Source organism: Taudactylus pleione, unplaced genomic scaffold (genome assembly GCF_031769625.1).
Source record: "Taudactylus pleione unplaced genomic scaffold, aTauple2 ptg000967l, whole genome shotgun sequence".
In the NCBI taxonomy this organism is placed as follows: Eukaryota; Metazoa; Chordata; class Amphibia; order Anura; family Myobatrachidae; genus Taudactylus; species Taudactylus pleione.
This window is the reverse complement of record NW_028285368.1, coordinates 11197501-11212500: the sequence shown is the minus strand read 5'-3', so window position 1 is coordinate 11212500 and position 15000 is coordinate 11197501. Positions and strand designations below refer to the sequence as shown.

At 37.2% G+C, this 15000-nt stretch overlaps 2 non-coding genes and 61 pseudogenes across 2 annotated transcripts; all 63 read left to right on the top strand.

The window, feature by feature from the left end:
- LOC148465085 (5S ribosomal RNA) overlaps positions 1-93 on the top strand; it is a 119-nt pseudogene extending 26 nt beyond the window's left edge.
- Positions 94-209: 116 nt separating this feature from the next.
- LOC148465084 (5S ribosomal RNA) lies at positions 210-328 on the top strand (annotated as a pseudogene).
- A 116-nt stretch (positions 329-444) lies between these two features.
- On the top strand, positions 445-562 carry LOC148465083 (5S ribosomal RNA; annotated as a pseudogene).
- Positions 563-677: 115 nt separating this feature from the next.
- LOC148465082 (5S ribosomal RNA) lies at positions 678-796 on the top strand (annotated as a pseudogene).
- A 116-nt stretch (positions 797-912) lies between these two features.
- LOC148465081 (5S ribosomal RNA) lies at positions 913-1031 on the top strand (annotated as a pseudogene).
- Positions 1032-1147: 116 nt separating this feature from the next.
- On the top strand, positions 1148-1266 carry LOC148465080 (5S ribosomal RNA; annotated as a pseudogene).
- A 116-nt stretch (positions 1267-1382) lies between these two features.
- LOC148465079 (5S ribosomal RNA) lies at positions 1383-1501 on the top strand (annotated as a pseudogene).
- Positions 1502-1617: 116 nt separating this feature from the next.
- On the top strand, positions 1618-1736 carry LOC148465078 (5S ribosomal RNA; annotated as a pseudogene).
- A 349-nt stretch (positions 1737-2085) lies between these two features.
- On the top strand, positions 2086-2204 carry LOC148465077 (5S ribosomal RNA; annotated as a pseudogene).
- A 116-nt stretch (positions 2205-2320) lies between these two features.
- Positions 2321-2439, top strand: LOC148465076 (5S ribosomal RNA; annotated as a pseudogene).
- Positions 2440-2554: 115 nt separating this feature from the next.
- LOC148465075 (5S ribosomal RNA) lies at positions 2555-2673 on the top strand (annotated as a pseudogene).
- A 116-nt stretch (positions 2674-2789) lies between these two features.
- Positions 2790-2908, top strand: LOC148465074 (5S ribosomal RNA; annotated as a pseudogene).
- Positions 2909-3024: 116 nt separating this feature from the next.
- LOC148465073 (5S ribosomal RNA) lies at positions 3025-3143 on the top strand (annotated as a pseudogene).
- A 116-nt stretch (positions 3144-3259) lies between these two features.
- On the top strand, positions 3260-3378 carry LOC148465072 (5S ribosomal RNA; annotated as a pseudogene).
- Positions 3379-3494: 116 nt separating this feature from the next.
- LOC148465071 (5S ribosomal RNA) lies at positions 3495-3613 on the top strand (annotated as a pseudogene).
- Positions 3614-3730: 117 nt separating this feature from the next.
- Positions 3731-3849, top strand: LOC148465070 (5S ribosomal RNA). Its single transcript, XR_015873106.1, has one exon. It is a non-coding gene; the product is annotated as a 5S ribosomal RNA (ribosomal RNA).
- Positions 3850-3965: 116 nt separating this feature from the next.
- Positions 3966-4084, top strand: LOC148465069 (5S ribosomal RNA; annotated as a pseudogene).
- A 115-nt stretch (positions 4085-4199) lies between these two features.
- On the top strand, positions 4200-4318 carry LOC148465068 (5S ribosomal RNA; annotated as a pseudogene).
- A 117-nt stretch (positions 4319-4435) lies between these two features.
- On the top strand, positions 4436-4554 carry LOC148465067 (5S ribosomal RNA; annotated as a pseudogene).
- A 116-nt stretch (positions 4555-4670) lies between these two features.
- On the top strand, positions 4671-4789 carry LOC148465066 (5S ribosomal RNA; annotated as a pseudogene).
- Positions 4790-4905: 116 nt separating this feature from the next.
- Positions 4906-5023, top strand: LOC148465065 (5S ribosomal RNA; annotated as a pseudogene).
- Positions 5024-5139: 116 nt separating this feature from the next.
- Positions 5140-5258, top strand: LOC148465064 (5S ribosomal RNA; annotated as a pseudogene).
- Positions 5259-5373: 115 nt separating this feature from the next.
- Positions 5374-5492, top strand: LOC148465063 (5S ribosomal RNA; annotated as a pseudogene).
- Positions 5493-5607: 115 nt separating this feature from the next.
- LOC148465062 (5S ribosomal RNA) lies at positions 5608-5726 on the top strand (annotated as a pseudogene).
- Positions 5727-5841: 115 nt separating this feature from the next.
- On the top strand, positions 5842-5960 carry LOC148465061 (5S ribosomal RNA; annotated as a pseudogene).
- A 117-nt stretch (positions 5961-6077) lies between these two features.
- Positions 6078-6196, top strand: LOC148465060 (5S ribosomal RNA; annotated as a pseudogene).
- Positions 6197-6310: 114 nt separating this feature from the next.
- On the top strand, positions 6311-6429 carry LOC148465059 (5S ribosomal RNA; annotated as a pseudogene).
- Positions 6430-6545: 116 nt separating this feature from the next.
- LOC148465058 (5S ribosomal RNA) lies at positions 6546-6664 on the top strand (annotated as a pseudogene).
- Positions 6665-6780: 116 nt separating this feature from the next.
- LOC148465057 (5S ribosomal RNA) lies at positions 6781-6898 on the top strand (annotated as a pseudogene).
- A 115-nt stretch (positions 6899-7013) lies between these two features.
- Positions 7014-7132, top strand: LOC148465056 (5S ribosomal RNA; annotated as a pseudogene).
- A 116-nt stretch (positions 7133-7248) lies between these two features.
- Positions 7249-7367, top strand: LOC148465055 (5S ribosomal RNA; annotated as a pseudogene).
- Positions 7368-7483: 116 nt separating this feature from the next.
- Positions 7484-7602, top strand: LOC148465054 (5S ribosomal RNA; annotated as a pseudogene).
- Positions 7603-7718: 116 nt separating this feature from the next.
- LOC148465053 (5S ribosomal RNA) lies at positions 7719-7837 on the top strand (annotated as a pseudogene).
- Positions 7838-7952: 115 nt separating this feature from the next.
- Positions 7953-8071, top strand: LOC148465052 (5S ribosomal RNA; annotated as a pseudogene).
- A 117-nt stretch (positions 8072-8188) lies between these two features.
- LOC148465051 (5S ribosomal RNA) lies at positions 8189-8307 on the top strand (annotated as a pseudogene).
- A 114-nt stretch (positions 8308-8421) lies between these two features.
- Positions 8422-8540, top strand: LOC148465050 (5S ribosomal RNA; annotated as a pseudogene).
- Positions 8541-8656: 116 nt separating this feature from the next.
- On the top strand, positions 8657-8775 carry LOC148465049 (5S ribosomal RNA; annotated as a pseudogene).
- A 116-nt stretch (positions 8776-8891) lies between these two features.
- LOC148465048 (5S ribosomal RNA) lies at positions 8892-9009 on the top strand (annotated as a pseudogene).
- Positions 9010-9124: 115 nt separating this feature from the next.
- On the top strand, positions 9125-9243 carry LOC148465047 (5S ribosomal RNA; annotated as a pseudogene).
- Positions 9244-9359: 116 nt separating this feature from the next.
- On the top strand, positions 9360-9478 carry LOC148465046 (5S ribosomal RNA; annotated as a pseudogene).
- Positions 9479-9594: 116 nt separating this feature from the next.
- LOC148465045 (5S ribosomal RNA) lies at positions 9595-9713 on the top strand (annotated as a pseudogene).
- Positions 9714-9829: 116 nt separating this feature from the next.
- Positions 9830-9948, top strand: LOC148465044 (5S ribosomal RNA; annotated as a pseudogene).
- Positions 9949-10063: 115 nt separating this feature from the next.
- LOC148465043 (5S ribosomal RNA) lies at positions 10064-10182 on the top strand (annotated as a pseudogene).
- A 117-nt stretch (positions 10183-10299) lies between these two features.
- Positions 10300-10418, top strand: LOC148465042 (5S ribosomal RNA; annotated as a pseudogene).
- Positions 10419-10532: 114 nt separating this feature from the next.
- On the top strand, positions 10533-10651 carry LOC148465041 (5S ribosomal RNA; annotated as a pseudogene).
- A 116-nt stretch (positions 10652-10767) lies between these two features.
- LOC148465040 (5S ribosomal RNA) lies at positions 10768-10886 on the top strand (annotated as a pseudogene).
- A 116-nt stretch (positions 10887-11002) lies between these two features.
- On the top strand, positions 11003-11120 carry LOC148465039 (5S ribosomal RNA; annotated as a pseudogene).
- Positions 11121-11235: 115 nt separating this feature from the next.
- LOC148465038 (5S ribosomal RNA) lies at positions 11236-11354 on the top strand (annotated as a pseudogene).
- Positions 11355-11470: 116 nt separating this feature from the next.
- LOC148465037 (5S ribosomal RNA) lies at positions 11471-11589 on the top strand (annotated as a pseudogene).
- A 116-nt stretch (positions 11590-11705) lies between these two features.
- On the top strand, positions 11706-11824 carry LOC148465036 (5S ribosomal RNA; annotated as a pseudogene).
- A 116-nt stretch (positions 11825-11940) lies between these two features.
- On the top strand, positions 11941-12059 carry LOC148465035 (5S ribosomal RNA; annotated as a pseudogene).
- A 116-nt stretch (positions 12060-12175) lies between these two features.
- LOC148465034 (5S ribosomal RNA) lies at positions 12176-12294 on the top strand (annotated as a pseudogene).
- Positions 12295-12644: 350 nt separating this feature from the next.
- Positions 12645-12763, top strand: LOC148465033 (5S ribosomal RNA; annotated as a pseudogene).
- Positions 12764-12879: 116 nt separating this feature from the next.
- LOC148465032 (5S ribosomal RNA) lies at positions 12880-12998 on the top strand (annotated as a pseudogene).
- Positions 12999-13113: 115 nt separating this feature from the next.
- Positions 13114-13232, top strand: LOC148465031 (5S ribosomal RNA; annotated as a pseudogene).
- A 116-nt stretch (positions 13233-13348) lies between these two features.
- Positions 13349-13467, top strand: LOC148465030 (5S ribosomal RNA; annotated as a pseudogene).
- A 116-nt stretch (positions 13468-13583) lies between these two features.
- LOC148465029 (5S ribosomal RNA) lies at positions 13584-13702 on the top strand (annotated as a pseudogene).
- A 116-nt stretch (positions 13703-13818) lies between these two features.
- LOC148465028 (5S ribosomal RNA) lies at positions 13819-13937 on the top strand (annotated as a pseudogene).
- A 116-nt stretch (positions 13938-14053) lies between these two features.
- On the top strand, positions 14054-14172 carry LOC148465027 (5S ribosomal RNA; annotated as a pseudogene).
- Positions 14173-14289: 117 nt separating this feature from the next.
- LOC148465026 (5S ribosomal RNA) lies at positions 14290-14408 on the top strand. Its single transcript, XR_015873105.1, has one exon. It is a non-coding gene; the product is annotated as a 5S ribosomal RNA (ribosomal RNA).
- A 116-nt stretch (positions 14409-14524) lies between these two features.
- LOC148465025 (5S ribosomal RNA) lies at positions 14525-14643 on the top strand (annotated as a pseudogene).
- A 115-nt stretch (positions 14644-14758) lies between these two features.
- On the top strand, positions 14759-14877 carry LOC148465024 (5S ribosomal RNA; annotated as a pseudogene).
- Positions 14878-14994: 117 nt separating this feature from the next.
- The window catches only part of LOC148465023 (5S ribosomal RNA), a 119-nt pseudogene continuing 113 nt past the window's right edge, over positions 14995-15000 (top strand).

Sequence of the window (15000 nt, the reverse complement as noted above, 5' to 3'; positions counted from 1 at the left end):
GCCCAATCTCATCTGATCTTGGTAGCTATGCAGTGTTGGGCCTGGTTAGTACTTGGATGGGAGACCACCTAGGAATCCCAGGTGCTGTAGGTAATTTCATACTGCCATAACAGTCTTTTCTATTACTTTTTACATTTAATTTTTTCAACTTATCAATGAATTTTCTTGAGTTAAGAAGTAATAGAGGTCTAAAGTTAATGCTTTTGAGCACCTACAGCCAAACCACACTGGACATGCCCAATCTCGACTGATCTTGGAAGCTATGCAGTGTTGGGCCTGGTTAGTACTTGGACTGGAGACCACCTGGGAATACCAGGTGCTGTAGGTAATTTTATATAGCCATAACATTCTTTTCTATTACATTTTACATTACATTTTTTCAACTTATCAATGAATTTACTTGAGTTAAGAAGTAAAAGAGGTCTAAAGTTAATGTTTTTGAGCGCCTACAGCCAAACCACACTGGACATGCCCAATCTCATCTGATCTTGGAAGCTATGCAGTGTTGGGATGGTTAGTACTTGTATGGGAGACCACCTGGGAATACCAGGAGTTGTAGGTAATTTTATACTGCCATAACAATCTTTTCTATTACATTTTACATTTCATTTTTCAACTTATCTTTGAATTTACTTGAGTTAAGAAGTAAAAGAGGTCTAAAGTTAATGTTTTTGAGCACCTACAGCCAAACCACACTGGACATGCCCAATCTCGTCTGAACTTGGAAACTATACAGTGTTGGGCCTGGTTAGTACTTGGATGGGAGACCACCTGGAAATACCAGGTGCTGTAGGTAATTTTATAATGCAATAACATTCTTTTCTATTACATTTTACATTTAATTTTTTCAACTTATCAATGAATTTACTTGAGTTAAGAAGTAAAAGAGGTCTAAAGTTAATGTTTTTGAGCACCTACAGCCAAACCACACTGGACATGCCCAATCTCGTCTGATCTTGAAAGCTATGCAGTGTTGGGCCTGGTTAGTACTTGGATGGGAGACCACCTGGGAATACCAGGTGCTGTAGGTAATTTTATACTGGCATAACATTCTTTTCTATTACATTTTACATTTAATTTTTTCAACTTATCAATGAATTTCCGTGAGTTAAGAAGTAATAGAGGTCTAAAGATAATGCTTTTGAGAACCTACAGCCAATCCACACTGGACATAACCAATCTCCTCTGAACTTGGTAGCTATGCAGTGGTGGTCCTGGTTAGTACTTGGATGGGAGACCACCTTGGAATACCAGGTGCAGTAGGTAATTTTATGCAGCCATAACATTCTTTTCTATTACATTTTACATTTAGTTTTTTCAACTTATCAATGAATTTACTTGAGTAAAGAAGTAAAAGAGGTCTAAAGTTAAGGTCTTTGAGCACCTACAGCCAAACCACACTGGACATGCCCAATCTCGTCTGATCTTGGAAGCTATGCAGTGTTGGGCCTGGTTAGTACTTGGATGGGAAACCACCTAGGAATCCCAGGTGCTGTAGGTAATTTTATACTGCCATAACAGTCTTTTCTATTACATTTTACATTTAATTTTTTCAACTTATCAATGAATTTACTTGAGTTAAGAAGTAATAGAGGTCTAAAGTTAATGCTTTTGAGCACCTACAGCCAAACCACACTGGACATGCCCAATCTCGTTTGATCTTGGAAGCTATGCAGTGTTGGGCCTGGTTAGTACTTGGATGGGAAACCACCTGGGAATACCAGGTGCTGTAGGTAATTTTATACTGCCATAACAGTCTTTTCTATTACATTTTACATTTCATTTTTCAACTTATCATTGAATTTACTTGAGTTAAGAAGTAAATGAGGTCTAAAGTTAATGTTTTTGAGCGCTTCCAGCCAAACCACAGTGGACATGCCTTTCTTGTCTGATTTTGGAAGCTATGCAGTGTTGGGCCTGGTAAGTACTTGGATGGGAGACCACCTTGGAATACCAGATGCTGTAGGTAATTTTATACTGCCATAACATTCTTTTCTATTACATTTTACATTTAATTTTTTCAACTTATCAATGAATTTACTTGAGTTAAGAAGTAATAGAGGTCTAAAGTTAATGCTTTTAAGCACCTACAGCCAAACCACACTGGACATGCCCAATCTCGTCTGATCTTGGAAGCTATGCAGTGTTGGGCCTGGTTAGTACTTGGACTGGAGACCACCTGGGAATACCAGGTGCTGTAGGTAATTTTATATAGCCATAACATTCTTTTTTATTACATTTTACATTACATTTTTTTAACTTATCAATGAATTTACTTGAGTTAAGAAGTAAAAGAGGTCTAAAGTTAATGTTTTTGAGCGCCTACAGCCAAACCACACTGGACATGCCCAATCTCGTCTGATCTTGGAAGCTATGCAGTTTTGGGCCTGGTTAGTACTTGAATGGGAGACCACCTGGGAATACCAGGTGCTGTAGCTAATTTTATACTGCCATAACATTCTTTTCTATTAAATTTTAATTTAATTTTTTCAACTTATCAATGAATTTACTTGAGTTAAGAAGTAAAAGATGTCTAAAGTTAATGTTTTTGAGCACCTACAGCCAAACCACACTGGACATGCCCAATCTCGTCTGATCTTGCAAGCTATGCAGTGTTGGGCCTGCTTAGTACTTGTATGGGAGACCATCTGGGAATACCAGGTGCTCTAGGTAATTTTATATTGCCATAACATTCTTTTCTATTACATTTTACATTTAATTTTTTCAACTTATCAATGAATTTACTTGAGTTAAGAAGTAATAGAGGTCTAAAGTTAATATTTTTGAGCACCTACAGCCAAACCACACTGGACATGCCCAATCTCGTCTGATCTTGGAAGCTATGCAGTGTTGGGCTTGGTTAGTACTTGGATGGGAGACCACCTAGGAATACCAAGTGCTGTATGTAATTTTATGCAGCCATAACATTCTTTTCTATTACATTTTACATTTAATTTTTTCAACTTATCAATGAATTTACTTGAGTTAAGAAGTAAAAGAGGTCTAAAGTTAATGTATTTGAGCACCTACAGCCAAACCACACTGGACATGCCCAATCTCGTCTGATCTTGGAAGCTATGCAGTGTTGGACCTGGTTAGTACTAAGATGGGAGACCACCTAGGAATCCCAGGTGCTGTAGGTAATTTTATACTGCCATAACAGTCTTTTCTATTACATTTTACATTTAATTTTTTCAACTTATCAATGAATTTACTTGAGTTAAGAAGTAATAGCGGTCTAAATTTAATGCTTTTGAGCACATACAGCCATACCACAGTGGACTTGCCCAATCTCATCTGATCTTGGAAGCTATGCAGTGTTGGGTCTGGTTTGTACTTGGATGGGAGACCACCTGGGAATACCAGGAGCTATAGGTAATTTTAGACAGCCAAAACATTCTTTTCTATTACATTTTACATTTCATTTTTTCAACTTATCAATGAATTTACTTGAGTTAAGAAGTAAAAGAGGTCTAAAGTTAATGTTTTTGAGCACCTACAGCCAAACCACACAGGACATGCCCAATCTCGTCAGATCTTGGAAGCTATGCACTGTTGGGCCTGGTTAGTACTTGGATGGGAAACCACCTGGGAATACCAGGTGCTGTAGGTAATTTTATATAGCCATAACATTCTTATCTATTACATTTTACATTACATTTTTTACAACTTATCAATGAATTTACTTGAGTTAAGAAGTAATAGAGGTCTAAAGTTAATGCTTTTGAGCACCTACAGCCAAACCACACTGGACATGCCCAATCTCGTCTGATCTTGGAAGCTATGCAGTGTTGGGCCTGGTTAGTACTTGGATGGGAGACCACCTGGGAATACCAGGTGCTGTAGGTAATTTTATACTGCCATAACATTCATTTCTATTACATTTTCAATTTAATTTTTTCAACTTATCAATGAATTTACTTGAGTTAAGAAGTAATAGAGGTCTAAAGTTAATGTTTTTGAGCATCTACAGCCCAAACACAGTGGACATGCCCAATCTCGTCTGATCTTGGAAACTATGCAGTGTTGGGCCTGGTTAGTACTTGGATGGGAGACCACCTGGGAATACCAGGAGCTGTAGGTAATTTTATACTGCCATAACATTCTTTTCTATTACATTTTACATTTAATTTTTCAACTTTTCATTGAATTTACTTGAGTAAAGAAGTAAAAGAGGTCTAAAGTTAATGTTTTTGAGCACCTACAGCCAAACCACACAGGACATGCCCAATCTCGTCAGATCTTGGAAGCTATGCAGTGTTGGGCCTGGTTAGTACTTGGATGGGAAACCACCTGGGAATACCAGGTGCTGTAGGTAATTTTATATAGCCATAACATTCTTATCTATTACATTTTACATTACATTTTTTACAACTTATCAATGAATTTACTTGAGTTAAGAAGTAAATAAGGTGTAAAGTTAAATTTTTTGAGTGCCTACAGCCAAACCACACTGGACATGCCCAATCTCGTCTGATCTTGGAAGCTATGCAGTGTTGGGCCTGGTTAGTACTTGAATGGTAGACAACCTGGGAATCCCAGGTGCTGTAGGTAATTTTATACTGCCATAACAGTCCTTTCTATTACTTTTTACATTTAATTTTTTCAACTTATCAATGAATTTACTTGAGTTAAGAAGTAATAGAGGTCTAAAGTTAATGCTTTTGAGCACCTACAGCCAAACCACACTGGACATGCCCAATCTCGTCTGATCTTGGAAGCTATGCAGTGTTGGGCCTGGTTAGTACTTGGACTGGAGACCACCTGGGAATACCAGGTGCTGTAGGTAATTTTATATAGCCATAACATTCTTTTCTATTACATTTTACATTACATTTTTTCAACTTATCAATGAATTTACTTGAGTTAAGAAGTAAAAGAGGTCTAAAGTTAATGTTTTTGAGCGCCTACAGCCAAACCACACTGGACATGCCCAATCTCATCTGATCTTGGAAGCTATGCAGTGTTGGGATGGTTAGTACTTGGACTGGAGACCACCTGGGAAAACCAGGTGCTGTAGGTAATTTTATATAGCCATAACATTCTTTTCTATTACATTTTACATTACATTTTTTCAACTTATCAATGAATTTACTTGAGTTAAGAAGTAAAAGAGGTCTAAAGTTAATGTTTTTGAGCGGCTACAGCCAAACCACACTGGACATGCCCAATCTCGTCTGATCTTGGAAGCTATGCAGTTTTGGGCCTGGTTAGTACTTGAATGGGAGACCACCTGGGAATACCAGGTGCTGTAGGTAATTTTATACTGCCATAACATTCTTTTCTATTAAATTTTAATTTAATTTTTTCAACTTATCAATGAATTTACTTGAGTTAAGAAGTAAATGATGTCCAAAGTTAATATTTTTGAGCACCTACAGTCAAACCACACTGGGCATGCCCAATCTCGTCTGATCTTGGAAGCTATGCAGTGATGGGCCTGGTTAGTACTTGGAAGGGAGACCTCCTGGGAATACCAGGTGCTCTAGGTAATTTTAGACTGCCATAACATTCTTTTCTATTACATTTTACATTTCATTTTTCAACTTATCATTGAATTTAGTTGAGTTAAGAGGTAATAGAGGTCTAAAGTTAATGTTTTTGAGCACTTACAGCCAAACCACACTGGACATGCCCAATCTCGTCTGATCTTGGAAGCTATGCAGTGTTGGGCCTGGTTAGTACTTGGATATGAGACCTCCTGGGAATACCAGGAGCTGTAGGTAATTTTATACTGCCATAACATTCTTTTCTATTACATTTTACATTTCATTTTTCAACTTATCATTGAATTTACTTGAGTTAAGAAGTAAATGAGTTCTAAAGTTAATGTTTTTGAGCACTTCCAGCCAAACCACAGTGGACATGCCCATTCTTGTCTGATTTTGGAAGCTATGCAGTGTTGGGCCTGGTAAGTACTTGGATGGGAGACCACATGGGAATACCAGGTGCTGTAGGTAATTTTATATAGCCATAACATTCTTATCTATTACATTTTACATTACATTTTTTACAACTTATCAATGAATTTACTTGAGTTAAGAAGTAAATAAGGTCTAAAGTTAATGTTTTTGAGTGCCTACAGCCAAACCACACTGGACATGCCCAATCTCGTCTGATCTTGGAAGCTATGCAGTGTTGGGCCTGGTTAGTACTTGAATGGTAGACAACCTGGGAATACCAGGTGCTGTAGGTAATTTTATACTGCAATAACATTCTTTTCTATTATATTTTATTTAATTTTTTCAACTTATCAATGAATTTACTTGAGTTAAGAAGTAAAAGATGTCTAAAGTTAATGTTTTTGAGCACCTACAGTCAAACCACACTGGACATGCCCAATCTCATCTGATCTTGGTAGCTATGCAGTGTTGGGCCTGGTTAGTACTTGGATGGGAGACCACCTAGGAATCCCAGGTGCTGTAGGTAATTATATACTGCCATAACAGTCTTTACTATTACTTTTTACATTTAATTTTTTCAACTTATCAATGAATTTACTTGAGTTAAGAAGTAATAGAGGTCTAAAGTTAATGCTTTTGAGCACCTACAGCCAAACCACACTGGACATGCCCAATCTCGTCTGATCTTGGAAGCTATGCAGTGTTGGGCCTGGTTAGTACTTGGACTGGAGACCACCTGGGAATACCAGGTGCTGTAGGTAATTTTATATAGCCATAACATTCTTTTCTATTACATTTTACATTACATTTTTTCAACTTATCAATGAATTTACTTGAGTTAAGAAGTAAAAGAGGTCTAAAGTTAATGTTTTTGAGCGCCTACAGCCAAACCACACTGGACATGCCCAATCTCATCTGATCTTGGAAGCTATGCAGTGTTGGGATGGTTAGTACTTGTATGGGAGACCACCTGGGAATACCAGGAGTTGTAGGTAATTTTATGCTGCCATAACATTCTTTTCTATTACATTTTACATTTAATTTTTCAACTTATCTTTGAATTTACTTGAGTTAAGAAGTAAAAGAGGTCTAAAGTTAATGTTTTTGAGCACCTACAGCCAAACCACACTGGACATGCCCAATCTCGTCTGAACTTGGAAACTATACAGTGTTGGGCCTGGTTAGTACTTGGATGGGAGACCACCTGGAAATACCAGGTGCTGTAGGTAATTTTATAATGCAATAACATTCTTTTCTATTACATTTTACATTTAATTTTTTCAACTTATCAATGAATTTACTTGAGTTAAGAAGTAAAAGAGGTCTAAAGTTAATGTTTTTGAGCACCTACAGCCAAACCACACTGGACATGCCCAATCTCGTCTGATCTTGAAAGCTATGCAGTGTTGGGCCTGGTTAGTACTTGGATGGGAGACCACCTGGGAATACCAGGTGCTGTAGGTAATTTTATACTGGCATAACATTCTTTTCTATTACATTTTACATTTAATTTTTTCAACTTATCAATGAATTTCCGTGAGTTAAGAAGTAATAGAGGTCTAAAGTTAATGCTTTTGAGAACCTACAGCCAATCCACACTGGACATAACCAATCTCCTCTGAACTTGGTAGCTATGCAGTGGTGGTCCTGGTTAGTACTTGGATGGGAGACCACCTTGGAATACCAGGTGCAGTAGGTAATTTTATACTGCCATAACATTCATTTCTATTACATTTTAAATTTAATTTTTTCAACTTATCAATGAATTTACTTGAGTTAAGAAGTAATAGAGGTCTAAAGTAAATGTTTTTGAGCATCTACAGCCCAACCACAGTGGACATGCCCAATATCGTCTGATCTTGGAAACTATGCAGTGTTGGGCCTGGTTAGTACTTGGATGGGAGACCACCTGGGAATACCAGGAGCTGTAGGTAATTTTCTACTGCCATAACATTCTTTTCTATTACATTTTACATTTAATTTTTCAACTTTTCATTGAATTTACTTGAGTTAAGAAGTAAAAGAGGTCTAAAGTTAATGTTTTTGAGCACCTACAGCCAAACCACACAGGACATGCCCAATCTCGTCAGATCTTGGAAGCTATGCGGTGTTGGGCCTGGTTAGTACTTGGATGGGAGACCACATGGGAATACCAGGTGCTGTAGGTAATTTTATATAGCCATAACATTCTTATCTATTACATTTTACATTACATTTTTTACAACTTATCAATGAATTTACTTGAGTTAAGAAGTAAATAAGGTCTAAAGTTAAATTTTTTGAGTGCCTACAGCCAAACCACACTGGACATGCCCAATCTCGTCTGATCTTGGAAGCTATGCAGTGTTGGGCCTGGTTAGTACTTGAATGGTAGACAACCTGGGAATACCAGGTGCTGTAGGTAATTTTATACTGCAATAACATTCTTTTCTATTATATTTTATTTAATTTTTTCAACTTATCAATGAATTTACTTGAGTTAAGAAGTAAAAGATGTCTAAAGTTAATGTTTTTGAGCACCTACAGTCAAACCACACTGGACATGCCCAATCTCATCTGATCTTGGTAGCTATGCAGTGTTGGGCCTGGTTAGTACTTGGATGGGAGACCACCTAGGAATCCCAGGTGCTGTAGGTAATTTCATACTGCCATAACAGTCTTTTCTATTACTTTTTACATTTAATTTTTTCAACTTATCAATGAATTTTCTTGAGTTAAGAAGTAATAGAGGTCTAAAGTTAATGCTTTTGAGCACCTACAGCCAAACCACACTGGACATGCCCAATCTCGACTGATCTTGGAAGCTATGCAGTGTTGGGCCTGGTTAGTACTTGGACTGGAGACCACCTGGGAATACCAGGTGCTGTAGGTAATTTTATATAGCCATAACATTCTTTTCTATTACATTTTACATTACATTTTTTCAACTTATCAATGAATTTACTTGAGTTAAGAAGTAAAAGAGGTCTAAAGTTAATGTTTTTGAGCGCCTACAGCCAAACCACACTGGACATGCCCAATCTCATCTGATCTTGGAAGCTATGCAGTGTTGGGATGGTTAGTACTTGTATGGGAGACCACCTGGGAATACCAGGAGTTGTAGGTAATTTTATACTGCCATAACATTCTTTTCTATTACATTTTACATTTAATTTTTCAACTTATCTTTGAATTTACTTGAGTTAAGAAGTAAAAGAGGTCTAAAGTTAATGTTTTTGAGCACCTACAGCCAAACCACACTGGACATGCCCAATCTCGTCTGAACTTGGAAACTATACAGTGTTGGGCCTGGTTAGTACTTGGATGGGAGACCACCTGGAAATACCAGGTGCTGTAGGTAATTTTATAATGCAATAACATTCTTTTCTATTACATTTTACATTTAATTTTTTCAACTTATCAATGAATTTACTTGAGTTAAGAAGTAAAAGAGGTCTAAAGTTAATGTTTTTGAGCACCTACAGCCAAACCACACTGGACATGCCCAATCTCGTCTGATCTTGAAAGCTATGCAGTGTTGGGCCTGGTTAGTACTTGGATGGGAGACCACCTGGGAATACCAGGTGCTGTAGGTAATTTTATGCTGGCATAACATTCTTTTCTATTACATTTTACATTTAATTTTTTCAACTTATCAATGAATTTCCGTGAGTTAAGAAGTAATAGAGGTCTAAAGTTAATGCTTTTGAGAACCTACAGCCAATCCACACTGGACATAACCAATCTCCTCTGAACTTGGTAGCTATGCAGTGGTGGTCCTGGTTAGTACTTGGATGGGAGACCACCTTGGAATACCAGGTGCAGTAGGTAATTTTATACTGCCATAACATTCATTTCTATTACATTTTAAATTTAATTTTTTCAACTTATCAATGAATTTACTTGAGTTAAGAAGTAATAGAGGTCTAAAGTAAATGTTTTTGAGCATCTACAGCCCAACCACAGTGGACATGCCCAATATCGTCTGATCTTGGAAACTATGCAGTGTTGGGCCTGGTTAGTACTTGGATGGGAGACCACCTGGGAATACCAGGAGCTGTAGGTAATTTTCTACTGCCATAACATTCTTTTCTATTACATTTTACATTTAATTTTTCAACTTTTCATTGAATTTACTTGAGTTAAGAAGTAAAAGAGGTCTAAAGTTAATGTTTTTGAGCACCTACAGCCAAACCACACAGGACATGCCCAATCTCGTCAGATCTTGGAAGCTATGCGGTGTTGGGCCTGGTTAGTACTTGGATGGGAGACCACATGGGAATACCAGGTGCTGTAGGTAATTTTATATAGCCATAACATTCTTATCTATTACATTTTACATTACATTTTTTACAACTTATCAATGAATTTACTTGAGTTAAGAAGTAAATAAGGTCTAAAGTTAAATTTTTTGAGTGCCTACAGCCAAACCACACTGGACATGCCCAATCTCGTCTGATCTTGGAAGCTATGCAGTGTTGGGCCTGGTTAGTACTTGAATGGTAGACAACCTGGGAATACCAGGTGCTGTAGGTAATTTTATACTGCAATAACATTCTTTTCTATTATATTTTATTTAATTTTTTCAACTTATCAATGAATTTACTTGAGTTAAGAAGTAAAAGATGTCTAAAGTTAATGTTTTTGAGCACCTACAGTCAAACCACACTGGACATGCCCAATCTCATCTGATCTTGGTAGCTATGCAGTGTTGGGCCTGGTTAGTACTTGGATGGGAGACCACCTAGGAATCCCAGGTGCTGTAGGTAATTTCATACTGCCATAACAGTCTTTTCTATTACTTTTTACATTTAATTTTTTCAACTTATCAATGAATTTTCTTGAGTTAAGAAGTAATAGAGGTCTAAAGTTAATGCTTTTGAGCACCTACAGCCAAACCACACTGGACATGCCCAATCTCGACTGATCTTGGAAGCTATGCAGTGTTGGGCCTGGTTAGTACTTGGACTGGAGACCACCTGGGAATACCAGGTGCTGTAGGTAATTTTATATAGCCATAACATTCTTTTCTATTACATTTTACATTACATTTTTTCAACTTATCAATGAATTTACTTGAGTTAAGAAGTAAAAGAGGTCTAAAGTTAATGTTTTTGAGCGCCTACAGCCAAACCACACTGGACATGCCCAATCTCATCTGATCTTGGAAGCTATGCAGTGTTGGGATGGTTAGTACTTGTATGGGAGACCACCTGGGAATACCAGGAGTTGTAGGTAATTTTATACTGCCATAACATTCTTTTCTATTACATTTTACATTTCATTTTTCAACTTATCTTTGAATTTACTTGAGTTAAGAAGTAAAAGAGGTCTAAAGTTAATGTTTTTGAGCACCTACAGCCAAACCACACTGGACATGCCCAATCTCGTCTGAACTTGGAAACTATACAGTGTTGGGCCTGGTTAGTACTTGGATGGGAGACCACCTGGAAATACCAGGTGCTGTAGGTAATTTTATAATGCAATAACATTCTTTTCTATTACATTTTACATTTAATTTTTTCAACTTATCAATGAATTTACTTGAGTTAAGAAGTAAAAGAGGTCTAAAGTTAATGTTTTTGAGCACCTACAGCCAAACCACACTGGACATGCCCAATCTCGTCTGATCTTGAAAGCTATGCAGTGTTGGGCCTGGTTAGTACTTGGATGGGAGACCACCTGGGAATACCAGGTGCTGTAGGTAATTTTATACTGGCATAACATTCTTTTCTATTACATTTTACATTTAATTTTTTCAACTTATCAATGAATTTCCGTGAGTTAAGAAGTAATAGAGGTCTAAAGATAATGCTTTTGAGAACCTACAGCCAATCCACACTGGACATAACCAATCTCCTCTGAACTTGGTAGCTATGCAGTGGTGGTCCTGGTTAGTACTTGGATGGGAGACCACCTTGGAATACCAGGTGCAGTAGGTAATTTTATGCAGCCATAACATTCTTTTCTATTACATTTTACATTTAGTTTTTTCAACTTATCAATGAATTTACTTGAGTAAAGAAGTAAAAGAGGTCTAAAGTTAAGGTCTTTGAGCACCTACAGCCAAACCACACTGGACATGCCCAATCTCGTCTGATCTTGGAAGCTATGCAGTGTTGGGCCTGGTTAGTACTTGGATGGGAAACCACCTAGGAATCCCAGGTGCTGTAGGTAATTTTATACTGCCATAACAGTCTTTTCTATTACATTTTACATTTAATTTTTTCAACTTATCAATGAATTTACTTGAGTTAAGAAGTAATAGAGGTCTAAAGTTAATGCTTTTGAGCACCTACAGCCAAACCACACTGGACATGCCCAATCTCGTTTGATCTTGGAAGCTATGCAGTGTTGGGCCTGGTTAGTACTTGGATGGGAAACCACCTGGGAATACCAGGTGCTGTAGGTAATTTTATACTGCCATAACAGTCTTTTCTATTACATTTTACATTTCATTTTTCAACTTATCATTGAATTTACTTGAGTTAAGAAGTAAATGAGGTCTAAAGTTAATGTTTTTGAGCGCTTCCAGCCAAACCACAGTGGACATGCCCTTTCTTGTCTGATTTTGGAAGCTATGCAGTGTTGGGCCTGGTAAGTACTTGGATGGGAGACCACCTTGGAATACCAGATGCTGTAGGTAATTTTATACTGCCATAACATTCTTTTCTATTACATTTTACATTTAATTTTTTCAACTTATCAATGAATTTACTTGAGTTAAGAAGTAATAGAGGTCTAAAGTTAATGCTTTTAAGCACCTACAGCCAAACCACACTGGACATGCCCAATCTCGTCTGATCTTGGAAGCTATGCAGTGTTGGGCCTGGTTAGTACTTGGACTGGAGACCACCTGGGAATACCAGGTGCTGTAGGTAATTTTATATAGCCATAACATTCTTTTTTATTACATTTTACATTACATTTTTTTAACTTATCAATGAATTTACTTGAGTTAAGAAGTAAAAGAGGTCTAAAGTTAATGTTTTTGAGCGCCTACAGCCAAACCACACTGGACATGCCCAATCTCGTCTGATCTTGGAAGCTATGCAGTTTTGGGCCTGGTTAGTACTTGAATGGGAGACCACCTGGGAATACCAGGTGCTGTAGCTAATTTTATACTGCCATAACATTCTTTTCTATTAAATTTTAATTTAATTTTTTCAACTTATCAATGAATTTACTTGAGTTAAGAAGTAAAAGATGTCTAAAGTTAATGTTTTTGAGCACCTACAGCCAAACCACACTGGACATGCCCAATCTCGTCTGATCTTGCAAGCTATGCAGTGTTGGGCCTGCTTAGTACTTGTATGGGAGACCATCTGGGAATACCAGGTGCTCTAGGTAATTTTATATTGCCATAACATTCTTTTCTATTACATTTTACATTTAATTTTTTCAACTTATCAATGAATTTACTTGAGTTAAGAAGTAATAGAGGTCTAAAGTTAATATTTTTGAGCACCTACAGCCAAACCACACTGGACATGCCCAATCTCGTCTGATCTTGGAAGCTATGCAGTGTTGGGCTTGGTTAGTACTTGGATGGGAGACCACCTAGGAATACCAAGTGCTGTATGTAATTTTATGCAGCCATAACATTCTTTTCTATTACATTTTACATTTAATTTTTTCAACTTATCAATGAATTTACTTGAGTTAAGAAGTAAAAGAGGTCTAAAGTTAATGTATTTGAGCACCTACAGCCAAACCACACTGGACATGCCCAATCTCGTCTGATCTTGGAAGCTATGCAGTGTTGGACCTGGTTAGTACTAAGATGGGAGACCACCTAGGAATCCCAGGTGCTGTAGGTAATTTTATACTGCCATAACAGTCTTTTCTATTACATTTTACATTTAATTTTTTCAACTTATCAATGAATTTACTTGAGTTAAGAAGTAATAGCGGTCTAAATTTAATGCTTTTGAGCACATACAGCCATACCACAGTGGACTTGCCCAATCTCATCTGATCTTGGAAGCTATGCAGTGTTGGGTCTGGTTTGTACTTGGATGGGAGACCACCTGGGAATACCAGGAGCTATAGGTAATTTTAGACAGCCAAAACATTCTTTTCTATTACATTTTACATTTCATTTTTTCAACTTATCAATGAATTTACTTGAGTTAAGAAGTAAAAGAGGTCTAAAGTTAATGTTTTTGAGCACCTACAGCCAAACCACACAGGACATGCCCAATCTCGTCAGATCTTGGAAGCTATGCACTGTTGGGCCTGGTTAGTACTTGGATGGGAAACCACCTGGGAATACCAGGTGCTGTAGGTAATTTTATATAGCCATAACATTCTTATCTATTACATTTTACATTACATTTTTTACAACTTATCAATGAATTTACTTGAGTTAAGAAGTAATAGAGGTCTAAAGTTAATGCTTTTGAGCACCTACAGCCAAACCACACTGGACATGCCCAATCTCGTCTGATCTTGGAAGCTATGCAGTGTTGGGCCTGGTTAGTACTTGGATGGGAGACCACCTGGGAATACCAGGTGCTGTAGGTAATTTTATACTGCCATAACATTCATTTCTATTACATTTTCAATTTAATTTTTTCAACTTATCAATGAATTTACTTGAGTTAAGAAGTAATAGAGGTCTAAAGTTAATGTTTTTGAGCATCTACAGCCCAAACACAGTGGACATGCCCAATCTCGTCTGATCTTGGAAACTATGCAGTGTTGGGCCTGGTTAGTACTTGGATGGGAGACCACCTGGGAATACCAGGAGCTGTAGGTAATTTTATACTGCCATAACATTCTTTTCTATTACATTTTACATTTAATTTTTCAACTTTTCATTGAATTTACTTGAGTAAAGAAGTAAAAGAGGTCTAAAGTTAATGTTTTTGAGCACCTACAGCCAAACCACACAGGACATGCCCAATCTCGTCAGATCTTGGAAGCTATGCAGTGTTGGGCCTGGTTAGTACTTGGATGGGAAACCACCTGGGAATACCAGGTGCTGTAGGTAATTTTATATAGCCATAACATTCTTATCTATTACATTTTACATTACATTTTTTACAACTTATCAATGAATTTACTTGAGTTAAGAAGTAAATAAGGTGTAAAGTTAAATTTTTTGAGTGCCTAC